This window comes from Piliocolobus tephrosceles, chromosome 20 (assembly GCF_002776525.5).
Source record: "Piliocolobus tephrosceles isolate RC106 chromosome 20, ASM277652v3, whole genome shotgun sequence".
In the NCBI taxonomy this organism is placed as follows: Eukaryota; Metazoa; Chordata; class Mammalia; order Primates; family Cercopithecidae; genus Piliocolobus; species Piliocolobus tephrosceles.
In genome coordinates this window covers 45,721,329-45,734,965 of record NC_045453.1, presented here as the reverse complement: position 1 = coordinate 45,734,965, position 13,637 = coordinate 45,721,329, and the positions used below count along the sequence as shown (strand labels likewise).

The following is a 13,637-nucleotide window of genomic DNA, read 5'->3' as shown; positions in this document are numbered from 1 at the left end:
CTTTATTTTTTTTTCAGGGTTGGGATTGGGGTTGGGTCAGACACTGCCAGCTACCCCATCCCCCCAGCCCACCACGCTTGAACTATAACTCTTAAGCTTATACATTTTTCTGTTGTGGTAGAGGGCAGATACAGCTAAAAAGCTTGGCTACAGAAAAGTCACCATAAATCTTCTTCCTTGAATAATGTGCAAAATTCAGATTGGAAACAACTGCTTAGTCATGAGCAAACAAACACTTCAAATAGTTCTTTCCAGTTTAATAATGTGGGGAAATATTGAGAGTAAGATGTCTGGTGGATTTCGTTTTGGGGTTGTTTTTTGACACAGGGTCTTGCTTTGACGTCCAGGTTGGAGTGTAGTGGTGTGATCAGGGCTCATTGCAGCTTTGACCTCCTGGGCTCAAGCAATCCTCCTCTCTCAGTCTCCTGAGCAGCTGGAACTACAGTGTGGTGGCATTTTTAGGCAGAACTGAGTATCTCTTACATGGTAGGTGCTGTGTGGGGTGATTTGCACATAATCTCCCTCGTCCACCCAGCAAATTCTAAAGGCAGCAAACAGTATCTCCATTTTACAGATGAGGAATCCAAAAGTTTGGATATGTTGAACACCTTCTCCAAGGTCACAGTGGTAACAGGTAGTGGAGCCAGGATGTGAACTCATGGCAGCCTGCTTCCAAAATACCGCCTATTAACTCAGTTTATGAGCAATGTTCAAATTTGTGATATAAAATAAAAGTATTAAATATTTCAATGAAACTTGTTAGATAACAATATATTTATTCTACTGACAAACAAAAATAATCTGTACCTTAGCATGAGAAATCGGCCATATAAATCTAAACAAAAAGCATTTGCCAGTCATGAAGGCTAGCCCATATGCAATTGCATTAAGTAGTCTTAGGACTTCGTTAAAATTAAAATATGATCATTCCTTTTTATTTAAGAATAAACAGAACCTTAGGAAGGATTCCAAGTTGGTATCTTCACACTTCAGTAGAGTTCAGTCTTTCTAGAGATATATACATAGTCAAAAAGAATCACTGGATCAAATACTCTTTAAAACCTAAGAATTTCCCTAATGGAATGAACTGTACTCTTGATTTTATTTTCTGTGAACGAGAGCTCAGTGCGCACACCAGTAGAGCTGGCTTTGACAGTGTCACGTGTGCACAGCCAAAAATGCTACACTGAGCACTGAGGATTGTTTACAGAAACAAGTTCTGCGCATCACAAACTGGGGCCTGTCGTGGGGTAGGGGGAGGGGGGAGGGATAGCATTAGGAGATATACCTAATGTAAACGACGTGTTGGTGGGTGCAGCACACCAACATGGCACATGTGTACATATGTAACAAACCTGCGCGCTGTGCACATGTACCCTAGAACTTAAAGTATAATAAAAAACAAATAAATAAAAAAAGAAAAAAAAAGCTAAATGACATCTGGAACCCTGGCAGTAAAAAAAAGCAAACAAAAAAAGACACAGGTTCTGTGTTTGACAGTCAGCATGCCCTCCGTCACTTGTTCTTCCAGCCTTAGGAAGCATATTTCTCATCCCTTTTAACAAAGCAGGAAACTGAGGCTTACAGTACATAAGCAGCAGAGGCAGGACTTGGATTCAAGTTCGGTAATAAAATCTCTGCTGCCAATCACAATTGTTGCTACTAGTGAGCTGCATGGTCTCAAGGAGGCAATTAGTTCTGAGTTTTAATATTTAATGTGACATTTTAACTGAGTACCTGCTTTTTAAAAATTGAGCACAGTGTCAAGTACTGTGTTAGGCAAGAGACTCCAACAGTCTGTAAGAGAGATGTGGTCCCTGTCCCCACCAGGCTCCGGGTCTGTAAGTGACAGTCAGTGTGTCACATATGAGCATGGGGTACTGAGCCCAGAATTTGGTAGTAACTAGGATCAAGCAGAGCTTCCTGAAGAAGCATATATCTAATCTGGGTCATTCTTTCTCTTACATGATATAGAAACTAAAATCAGATTTGGGCTTGCTATAGGAGAGATGGCAAGACATGAAGCTCAAGAGGACAACAGAAGCTGGACAGTGAAGGGCCCTGGATGTTACATTAATGACTCTGAACTTGATCTTAAAGGAGACTTTAAGCTTAGATATAAGCTTAGGGCAGGGAGAGAGTGCAATGGTTCTAGAATCAATGGGACTCACATAAGTGGAAGAACAGAAGGACCATCTGATGATCTGGGAAGCAGATGGCTCAAGTGCTGGAGACGAGGGACTTAATTGGATAGGGAAGTAAATGGAGACAAGACAAGACTTACAGGAAAAGTGAGAAATCAAAGAAAGTCTCCAGGCTGAAGAAGGGAGTGCTATTTAAGTAACTAGATTGCAGGATGAGTTAGTTTCAAAGAATCACTGAAGATAACATCACCACTTAGAATGATGAAAGGCTTAGAAGGAAATGTCGGGAAGGGGAGGAGAAGGCAACAGTACGGACAGGCAAAGAGTGCAAAAGGCAAAAAGTGGGACAGGCAGATGTCCCAAGGGAGGCTCAGAAGTGCTTCAGTGGGCAGAGGAAGGATGGTCTGGAGCAGCTTGGAGGAGGATCTAAGAGTCTCTGGGTTGGTAAAATCACAGGTCCTCCTTTAGGGGAAGCCTTCACTTATTGGGATAGAGAAGCGGAAGTATGTGCATTAAGGGAAGCTGTCAGGATCGGGTGCTTGAGGCCATTGCTCTGGCCCCTGAAAGTAGTACTGCAAAGTACTGAGTCAGAAATCAGAGAGAGAGAGTGCCGTTTTAATTCTTAATGAAGACTTGTGATTTCCTTTCCGTGACCAGTCTCTAAATAGGTAGAAACTTTGGTTGTTTTCTACTGAAAGCAAAATGCCTTTGGTAAACAATGACACCTGTTTCCTCAAAAATAAGAGTAACATTTAAAAAACAAACAAAAAATACCATAAAGATGTTCAGTCTTAAATCACAAACAGTATGAGGGGAGCGTCATTCCAAAGTTAGAGGGTATTTTTAGACATGCAGTGATATGAGTTGCTGCTCACACTGGATCATTTCTGTTAAATATTACATATTTAATAATCATACTCCAAAATGCACCTATTTCCATAATCAATGATAATTATTTGGGATAATAAACCTCAGTAGACTGTAAAATATAAATGTGATGTCATTATCAAGGAGAGAACATCAAGAATAATTGTATTTGAAGGCGGCTTCATTTTAAATATGTGTAATTACTTATCTTACTTTACTGGAATTATCATGGCTCCCTATTTTAATTTCCCAAATGTTATAATTAAAAGGAAACCACAAAGGATGTAATTTTTGCAGGTGTTTTTAGCATTTTAAAATGACACTTGGAAGTATACTTACTGTGTTAAGTCTAACAAAAAAAGGACAGGACAGCATACAACCTATTTTTTTTTTTTAATCAGAGATAGCCTTTTCTTTTACATTAAAAGAGATCTACCATTTTTAGGTATAACTGCACATATTTCAATTAATCTTTCTGTTATCATCAGCAATAAAAAAAATGAGCGAGTGGGAATGTCTCAGCTTATACCATAAAGAGGGAGGGACGGAGGAAGGAGGGAGGAGAGAGAAATGAGGAAGATTTAAATGAACTAAAAGCATAAACACCTGCATCCTTGTGTGTCTTCATGGTCATTCATGTTGTACCAATGATGTCGTTTCACTTTCTAAACAGAGTATGACTACCCAGGTCCAGTCAATGCTTGAGTAGGCAGTTGCAGTGCAGGTAGATAGCGAGGGTAACGGAAGCTGAGTCCAGCCCACAATATGTATGGAAGGGAGACCCCCTGGCAACAGAGGCAGTCTCCCTATGGGACAGTCATATTGGTAAAGTCCCTGGCATGGATATTACTCTATTATCTCAGTGGGCATATGATCATATAAGGAAAAACTTCTTGGTCAATGTGTAGGCCTAGCTTTTTCCTAGGTGACTTTTAGGTTGTTGTCAAATATAGGGATTACTTCATGAGCATGTGACCCATGCAGCTGCACAGGGCCCTGTGCTCAGACAGGTCCCATACTTGATGCTCTGCTGTGGCCACCTTGAAATTCTCAATGATATTAGAACAAGAGGCCCAACTTTCAACAGGTACCGAACTCTGCAAATTATGCAGCTAGTTCTGATCAAGCATATGTCATCTTTGAAAGAACTCCTGGCCTTGTGCCTGGAATGCTCAGTGGCATTCCTCAGTCCAGATCTGGTAAGGAACTAGAAAAGCACTAGAACTCAGTGGATGATGTTTCTTTCACCTTTCCCTGATGCTTCACTAGGGTTTAGGTTCCAACTACAGAGGGTTTTTCAATGGTTTAGACAAAAATGTTGACCTTTTCACCACACTACCATCCCCTAGGAAACTTGAGTCATCTCAAGTACCTCACAAGTGAGTGAATCCCATGGAGACTAGGGGATCTTAAAGACTAAAGAGAAAGTTTGAATTTGGGTGAGGGGGTTAGTGCTTGTCCTATCCAATCTTCTTCCCAACCTTGCGAACCCTAACATTCTAGATGTTCCTTGAAGGCTAAGCAGAAAGCAGTTATTTCACCCAGGGTAGGCTCTGGGAGACTGAAGAAAAGAAGAACCCAGCCATCCATCAGGCTTCCAATTCTTCATGGAAAGGCCTTGAAGTCTTTCCTATATGAATCAGCTCTCAGCAAACTTTCATTAGAAAGCTAGGAATAGCTGTTTGGTAGACACAATTGGAACTTCTACACTATTCACTCCCTCTCACCCTTTTTCAAATCATTGTCAGGGTATCCCACAGTAGGTGGACTTACATAAAATTACAATTCAAGGGGTGTGTATCAAGATGGGGGTGGGAGACAAGAAGTCTCACAATGCAATTTAATCTAGAAGGTTGTGAAATTAAACCCTCTTAAATAAACTTCAGAGTTTATAACTTAAACATTCAAAGCACTCTGGGAATGGTTTTCTAACAAATTTCCAAATCCCTGGTCTAGAAGGTACTCACTAAAGACTTTTCAAGGAGCCAGTCTTAAGCCTTTTGCATTCCAAATGGGAAGCGCCCCAAGAAACAAGGATTGGTTTTTTAAAAAATAATAAAATTTGATATCATAAGCATTTTCACTAGGTTTCTCCCCGGCCTATTTCTCACAGCAGTGGTATAACTTGCTCTGAAAATGACAGCTAGGAACATAGATGTGAAACCCAGAGGCTTTCCTAATCAAGCGAGAGGATCACAGGCAGTCTCAACTTGATAAGGACTTGAGATAGATCGTACACTGAACTCATACACACCCCACCTCCCCTGCCCCTCCATCCTTTTTAACAGGCCAGGAGAATGAGGCCCACAGAGTATGAGACAGAGGGCCCAGGTGACCTCCTTTTGAGAGTCAGGACTCAAGCCCACCTCTTCCAACTCGTCATCCATTCTTCTACCCAGCCCGGAATTCTATCTTATCTTCTCAACCAAACCATGGTACTTTTTATCCCAGAAGGAGCCTCTCAAAAGTTAAAAATGATCCAACATTGCAAAATATATCTCTTCCCATTGGACAAACCAGAAGAATGCACCACATAATTTTCCTTCCACTTCCTTCAGCCACGCATTCTACACATATAATAAAACTTGTCCTGGCACCTGCTGTGAACAGGCAGGACTCTGAGTGGAATAAAGAATGGACAGCATGCCTTTGGGTACTCTTAAGTGAGTGAAACAGAGTGAAAGGAAACATGCTCATGTATCGATCACACAGAATGTAAGGAGCCCAATGGGAATGTTTTCAACAGGAGATGGGGTGGAGGGACAGCATTTACAGGGATGAGAGGAAGCCTTGCAGTGGAGGTGTTGTCTGAGCTTGGCCTTGAAAAATGGATAGAACTGTGATGAGCATAGTGTTGTGGGTGGGGGGAAATCCAGTGGAAGAAAAATAGGAGAAGGAAGACAAATGAGAGGTATACAGAGGAAGCTGTACAGAGCCTCAGTTGGCTACTGCTCTGATTAAATAAGGGGAAGTGATGAGAAATAACAGGGAAGTTAGACTGTGAGCAGAATATTAAAGGTCCAGATGACACACTCTCGAGGGCACCTTCCTGAGCAAGCTTCTCTTCGGCCTCCCCCGCCCGTGAGTCCTCTATCACAGCACGGAGCAGGACTTTCAGGAACTGCTGGTTCACTCACCCATAATTCACCTGGTCAACATGCCAGGCACTATCCTAGGCACTGGGGTCTCAGCAAAAGAAATCAAGTCTCTTCCCTCATAAACCTCTATACCAGTGTGGGGTTGAGCTCACTAATACATAATGAGTATGCCGTCAGACACGTACTCTGAAAAAGCATACAGCTGGGGAAGAAGGACTGGGAAGACGACACTCAGGAGAGAGCTGCATGAAGGAAGTGAGTGGCCATGACGATGCATCTGGTGCCAACATGAGAGACGAGCCAGGCCACAGGCCAGGAGGGGGCGTGTGCAGGACAATGGAAGTACAGAAGGACCACATGGTGCCAACAGGAAAAGAAACCAAGGGAGGGTGGCCACAGGAGAAGAATCATGGCCCAAGAGAGAGCTAGGGTGGACACCATCCAGGGCCTTACAGGTCACAGAGGGCAGAGGTTGTCTCCCCCTCCACTGGGGTTTTCAGAGGACAGAGATCCCCACCTTGGCTGACTGTGTATCTTGAGGGCTTTTTGTAAGGCACAGAGTAGGTTTCAACCAATGATTGCTGTGGGTAGTGTTTTGAAATCAGTGGCATGAGCTTGACAGCCAGAAACACAATGACAAGGAGTTACAGACCATCTGCGTGAGACGGTGTCAACCGATGTCCGTCTCTTTGCCATAAGAAATAACTTTTAATACCCTGCACACTCTCATGTTTAGAATAATTCACTGCAAAAAATTTAGAAAACACAGGTAGGTGTCCTGCACCATGACTCCTTTATTTTGTTCCCAGCCCTCAGCCTTTCCAGCCATAAAGATGCAGTCACAGAGAAAAGCCTACCAGAGAGTCTATTTTTTAATCATTTCCTCACAATATACACCTTGGACAAATCACCAAATGATTAACTATTATTCTACAACATAGTTTAATATCATGGAATTCTGTAACATAGGTGTACCATGATTTATGTACACAATGTCATATTGTTGGAAATGTACATGGGAAATTATCCTGAAAAACCATTTTGGTGAGGTCTATACTGGGTGGCCCAAGAAGAGGCTGGTTTCAGGAAAGAAACACTGTGCGCATTGGTGGGTAGAGGGAAAAGAGAACAGAGAAGGGAAACTTGAAGATGCAAAGAAGACTCATAAAAGGCACCGCAGTTCCTCTGCCATGATGATACACTGTTGAAGTGAAGAGCTTTGCAAGTCCACCTGACACACGCGTGCACCTCTGAGATCGCACAAGAGAAAGACAACACGCCAACACCCCTAACCAGGCAATGCTGAGAATGTGCACCTCAGTATCCCAGACCAGGGCTGCCAGGGGTCTCGGGGCACCAGCCTGTCCACCACGCCCAGCTCTCTGTAGCAGTGCGTTTTCTTTTCTAGGTATCCGACACAGTGGTATATTCCTTCCTTTCCTTACTTCTCTCCCTGACATTTCCCTCCTCATTCCTCCCCATGTGGCTTTAATTTAAGCAGCAGCTGCCATCAAAAAAAGAATTGGGTGTGGATTTAGCTGACAAAATAACAAGGTAGACCAAGATTTATATAAAGAATTAATTGAAATGTTACCAACAATTTACATGGGAAAAAAAGGAAATAGTTCTGAATGTCCTTAATGATTAGTCAAAAGTTAAATCAGTGATGATATAAACTTAAAATGAAGAATCATATTCAATGGTGTGAGAAAAAGCACACAATAAAATGTTTAAAAAAAGTAGAAACTGTATATCTAGTGCAACCTCAATTCTGTTTTTTTTAAATAATCTATATAATGCACAATTATAATATTTGATGTACACTTAAATATATGTACTTAAAATATAAGCAAACATTACAAACGTAAACCAATCAGTTTTTCTTGGTGAAAAGATTATGAATACTTGTGATTACTTTATTCATTTCTGAATGTGTTACTTTTTATAATAAGCATTTCACTTTATAATGAGAGTAACTACCAGTTTAAAAAATTTTGTTTAATCTACACTGATTACAGCAACTGTTTTACTTCTGCTTTGCTTCTATCAATCTGTGGTTCATTTCCATTTATTTCCAACAATGATGACAATTAACCTTAGGTCATGAGATATGGGAGTTGCTGCTGGTGACTAAACATATGGTGTCACTGACTTGGAAGCCAGCCATTCCAGGTTAAGAGTCACGATCTGTGATAAAAGGAGGGTATGGAAGTTCCTTAGTTCCTTGTCTGGAAACAGTTCACACATACACACATTCAGTCAAGAATTATTCCCTTTTAAACACCTACTCAGAAGTCAGAATACAGTACTGAGAAAACCAGACTCTTTCACTTACCACTAAATACAGAGACCAAGAGTAGACAGTTGCACAAACAGATATAATCACCAACTACTTAAAGTGTTAACAAGAAAAGATAGAGGATGCTATGAATAAGTAGGCCAGGAGGTAAAATTTGGATTGCATTTGGTAAATCCTCTTTGAGGAAGTGAGATTTAAATGGAGATTTTGGAGACCATGTAAGATTTAGTCATGTGAAGAACCAGTGGACAAATGGACAAGTGTTCTAGGAGGAGAAAATAGCATATGCAAAGACCCAGAAGCAAAAATGAATGTGTACAACTGGAAACCTTGACTGAATTAGCAACATGTTCTAATCAAATGAGTTAACAAATTACAGAGCCGCTGACATGTAATCAAGTTAATATGTTACTGCCATGGAAAATCATGCTGTCATGTAGGGCTAGGAGGAAACCTACTTTCTCCCACCATTGCCTATAACTGCCATTCATCATTTCACCAGAACAGTCTCATTTGCTCAACTGACCTTGACAATTCAGCTTTTGATTGCACGGTTATAAAATGGCTGAAGCAAAATGCATCCTACCACTCAGACAATACAATCTGAAGTAACTGAATAAAGGCACACTGTTCTTTGAATTCAAGCGCTCCTCTCCCCACCTACTTTGAAAACAGAAAACACCTGAAGCTCTTCAGTTAAAGTGGCTCACAGTGGAATAATATTCAAGGACAAAAGGAAAAAAGCAAAGCCTGTAATTAACACTAATCTCAGTTAATGGAGGAAGAAGCCCACTTCTTTCAGTTGCTTTCATCACATGTTCCCCAAGATTGTGTATCTTAACAAGCTATTTAAGGCAATCTATAGCCAACTGTAAAGTTAGTAAATGGTCCATAAAAATGCAAAACAACTGAGACCAAAAACTGGAGAAGAAACCAGCCTTGCAGCAAACTAAACTTTTGAAAAATGGTAAGGCCCAATAAAATAAACCAGTGGAGATAAACACAGTAAATAACCATCAACTAAAACACAGGCTAACTACCAAATTACCAGCAACATAAATACTGCCAACTCCATGTATAAAATGTCCATGCTCAAGGTCAGTAAGAAAAAAAAAAAATAGGATAAGACAATTTATAAAGTAGCAGCGAGTGAGCGAGAAGAGGAGAGAAAAGCGTGCTTGCAAGGGAATGTGGTCTTCCTCCCTCCCAGGACACGCAGTGGGGACCATGACCTCACCAGAAGGTGCAAACCTTGTTGAGAATATCTCCAGCTACCAGTAGATTCTGTTTCTGAAGCCCCTTCTACATTGTTAGAAAGCAAAGGGGAAAAGTGCATTCCCCTTAGTTCATGTTTATTAGACATCTAAGTTCCAAGTATGCTGCTGTGCACTGAGTAAACAACAAACTAGATTCTACATTTGTTTTCTGGAAGTGTACAGTCGTGGACAGCAAAGCAAAGGCTCAGTACAACAATGGGCATACCCCTGTTATTGGTGTCTTCTTACTTTCTCCCTAATGTGATGTATTCATCCTCCCAGTTTAGTGAAGGCAGAAAGGAGGTGAGGAAGGAAGGAAGGGAGGGAGAGAGGGAGGAATATATGAAAGAAATAGGGAAGGAGTGGGACACAGGGAGGAAAATGAAACTATTTCCTAATTGTTGTCATCTGGGGAGAAGCCCTTACTATGACCTTGGTGCCTTTGGCTTTTTGTATTCCAAGCCCAGAACTCTTCATTTGGAATCTAGTTCTTCCCAGCTTTATATTCCGGAAATCCATTTCCATTCTTAATCTGAAAGTACCAGGAAGGCTGATGCTAATCTCATAGAGCATTCTAGTATAGCAAGTAACTCAGCACAGAATGAATTAGGAGCTTGGTGAGTCTTTCTTGATGACCAGGATGCCCAGGGCTTGCTTTTAGAGACAGCCACTGTTTGCCAGATTCCCTAGACTCTAGGGCCTATGAATACAGCCTAGAACTGTGTCTAGGAGGGCGTAATTATATCGACACATTCAACACTCTAAGAAGGCCCATTTTCAGCTTGAAAAACAAAATAAAAAGGATAGTCTCATCTATCAGTGGGAATGGTGGTAATATATATATATAAACATTCTGTAGAATAATTTGTGAATATGTGTCAAGAGCCTTAAAACTATATGCACTCTGGCCCGGCCATTCTACTGCTACTTTCTCCCCGCTGAGGAATTAATCATGGCAAAATGCAAAGGTTTAGCTACAAAGCTCTTCAGCCCAATAACTTGTGATAGTTAAAAATGAGATAACAAAATGCCTACCAATAGAAGTTAAATAAGGTATGGCAGGGGTCCCCAATCCCCAGGCTGCGGACTGGTACCAGCATTCGATTTGCATTGGAGCGCGAACCCTATCATGAACTGCGCACACGAGGGATCTAGGTTGTGCGCTCCTTATGAGACTCACCCAATTATCTGAGGTGAAAGAGTTTGATCCCGAAACCATCCATCCCCCTCCTCTGTCCCTGTCCCTGGAAAAACCGTCTTCCACGAAACTTGGTCCATGGGGCCAAAAAGGCTGGGGAGCGCTGAGGCAGGGAACAGTCATACAATGGAATATCATATGGACATTAAAATAATGTGAAAGAATTTATGAAAGAAAAAAAATAATAAGTGCAAAAAACTTGCAAGTCCAACATTAATCCATCTTGGCACAAGATATAAAATATAAATGTATATATATAAATGTGTGCACATACATAAATGTGTGTGTACATCTACACAAGGAGAGGCAGAGACAAAGAGAGATGGACAGTGGAAGAAACAGGGGTATAGGCTGGAAGGTACAGTAACATGTTAACTGCAGTCACTTCTTTTTTGTGCTTGTGATTTTTCAATTTCCCATAATGAACACATTAAAGTAAAAAATACACTTAAGTATTACTTATCCGCCTTCTTCCCCGATCATCGGTAACTTCAGACCATCCTCTGAGTTAGGGGCCTTCCGTGGCTGCGGGGTCTGCACTGGCCCTGATGCTAACCAAACCCCCTCAGGCTGCTGCACTCCTTGGATGACGCTCCTCCAATGGCTCACCAGATACAGGTTTGACCCGATTTTTGATATTTTTTAGTTTAACTGGGTCTAAAGCTAGGTGTTTCTCCTCTTTAGAATTTAATTATTCAAATGCATCCATTTAAATGGGCTCACCACTGGTTAGTGCTCAGAGGAGGCTAATGCACTAGTGAAAAATTCTTTTATTTTCAAGACTGAAATGAGCTTGGAAGTTATCTAATTTTGCTTTGAGCACTTTGAAGAAGCTGTGAAAGCTTCTGCATCTTGCCAAATGAGCCGCCTGTTTGCGGTCTCAAAGCAAGGCAGAGGGGGCCTGAGCAGTCGGCTTGGTTTCTTCTTAAAGACGCTGCACCAGCTGAGGAGGAATGTTTCCCCTGCAGGAAAATTATCTCCTGGCAAAGACCCTGGCTGGGCACCTCTCCAACATGGAGCTAACTCCCAAAGGAAGTCACCAGGCTTCTCTGCCTAATCCAAAAATTCTCTGGCACCAAGTATCACGCATGTGTGCGTACAAATCACGGCTTCCAGGGAGCTTGAGGTGTGGGCCAGCAGTAATTTCCCAAACTATGTTCCAACTCTATGTGCCCAGTCAGGCTGACATAATGTTCTTGGGGAACAAGAACTTTGCTTTTAAAACTGCAAATCTTACTATAATTCAGAGCACAAGGTATTTTTTTTTTAGACATGGGCTGTTTGGAAAATTAGTAGATGGCCTGCTGAACAAAGACAAAAATCACATTGCTCTGAAGATAACTTGGCGCTTATAGATACAATAATTTGCAAACCAGTCATTCTCTTGGAGAGCTCTGTTCTGGGAAAAACTGAGTACTATGCAGCAATTTTTCAGTCAATTGCAAAGAACACACTCAGGTCTACACAATACCAAAGAAACCAAGAGGTATGGTAATTGTAACGCCACCAAATGTGTAGAAACACATGTGTGTGGGTGAGAGACTCACAAAGATAGGGGCCAAGTAATGTGGAGATAGGAAACTGCACAGGGACCACTAACAAAAGACCTGGGCAGACCTGTGAGAGGGCAGACACATCCTTTGTGCTGAGAGCACATCTGATGGCCAAAACCTACAAGCTCAATGAACATTTGTGAGGTGCCCACTCCGTGGGGTCTTTTGGAGATTCAAAGATAAATGAGGTATAGTGCCTGCCCTCAAGAAGCCTAAATCAATTAAATACATAAACATCAAATGAACGAATCTGGAAAGAGCTAAGACACATGAATGCACAAAATGCCTGTGAGAGGATACACAGGAAGCACTTAGCTCCAACTGGAAATGCACAGAAAGCTTCCTGAGGATACGACTCTACGCTCAGCTTAAAAGAGGAAGATGACTGGCCAAGGGAAGAAGAAGGGGAAGGAGTCACAGACAGTGTTACAGATGCAGAGGCCTGGAGAGAGGTGTGACCCACGTAAATCACAGGATAAAGTTCGGGGTGGAAAGTGACTGAAAATAACATTGGAGAACAAAGTCAGAGATGATCAGGTTGATGCTTGGAAGTCACCACCTGGTAGGTACTGAGGGGCCAGGCCAGATGCTGAGAAGAGGAGGATGGGGTGACCAGGAAGGGCTAAGGAGGTGTGGTGAGCTCCTTCCTCAGGTTCACGGCAGGCACAGGACTCCAGGGGCAGGCCCACAAGTCTTTCCTGTGCCATCAGATAGAGAAAGTCAGGAATCGCAGTAGGAACCATGCCAATCAGAGCTCAGCAACATTTGCTGCTCCTCATGTATTGACCTCATTGTCATTTAAAGAAAAAAAAAAAACTGTCCTACATGTTCTTTGGTAGTGATGGGCAACAAGATTTCCTAGAGTGAAAGATCCCTATATACTTGCCGAAGGTGGGAGCAACAAGAGGAAGAGTGCTAGGAAGACAAAGTACCCACGTGGAACCAATTAGGGAAGGAAAAAAATTCCCAAGGGATAGAGTGGGTGATGACTCAACCTAAAGGAAAGCAGGTGGCTGCAGAGGGACCTGGGCAAGGGAGGGGAGGCCCAGCGTTGTTAGGCAGAAGCTAGCATGAGGGCTTAGCACAGAGAAGGAGGAGGCCAGGAGGTGCATGTGTGTTTGTGCATGTTGGGGCGGACAGGAAAGCAAACATTTAATAAGCACCTGCTTTGTATTACACAACAATTAAGAGGGTCAGCAGCTAGTTTGGCCTAAGAGGGGGG

At 42.1% G+C, this 13,637-nt stretch overlaps 1 protein-coding gene across 4 annotated transcripts in view; it reads right to left on the bottom strand.

The window, feature by feature from the left end:
• Positions 1-13,637, bottom strand: part of KIF16B (kinesin family member 16B) — a 311,606-nt gene that overhangs the window by 117,824 nt on the left and 180,145 nt on the right. The gene's annotated exons all lie outside the window — the stretch shown is intronic.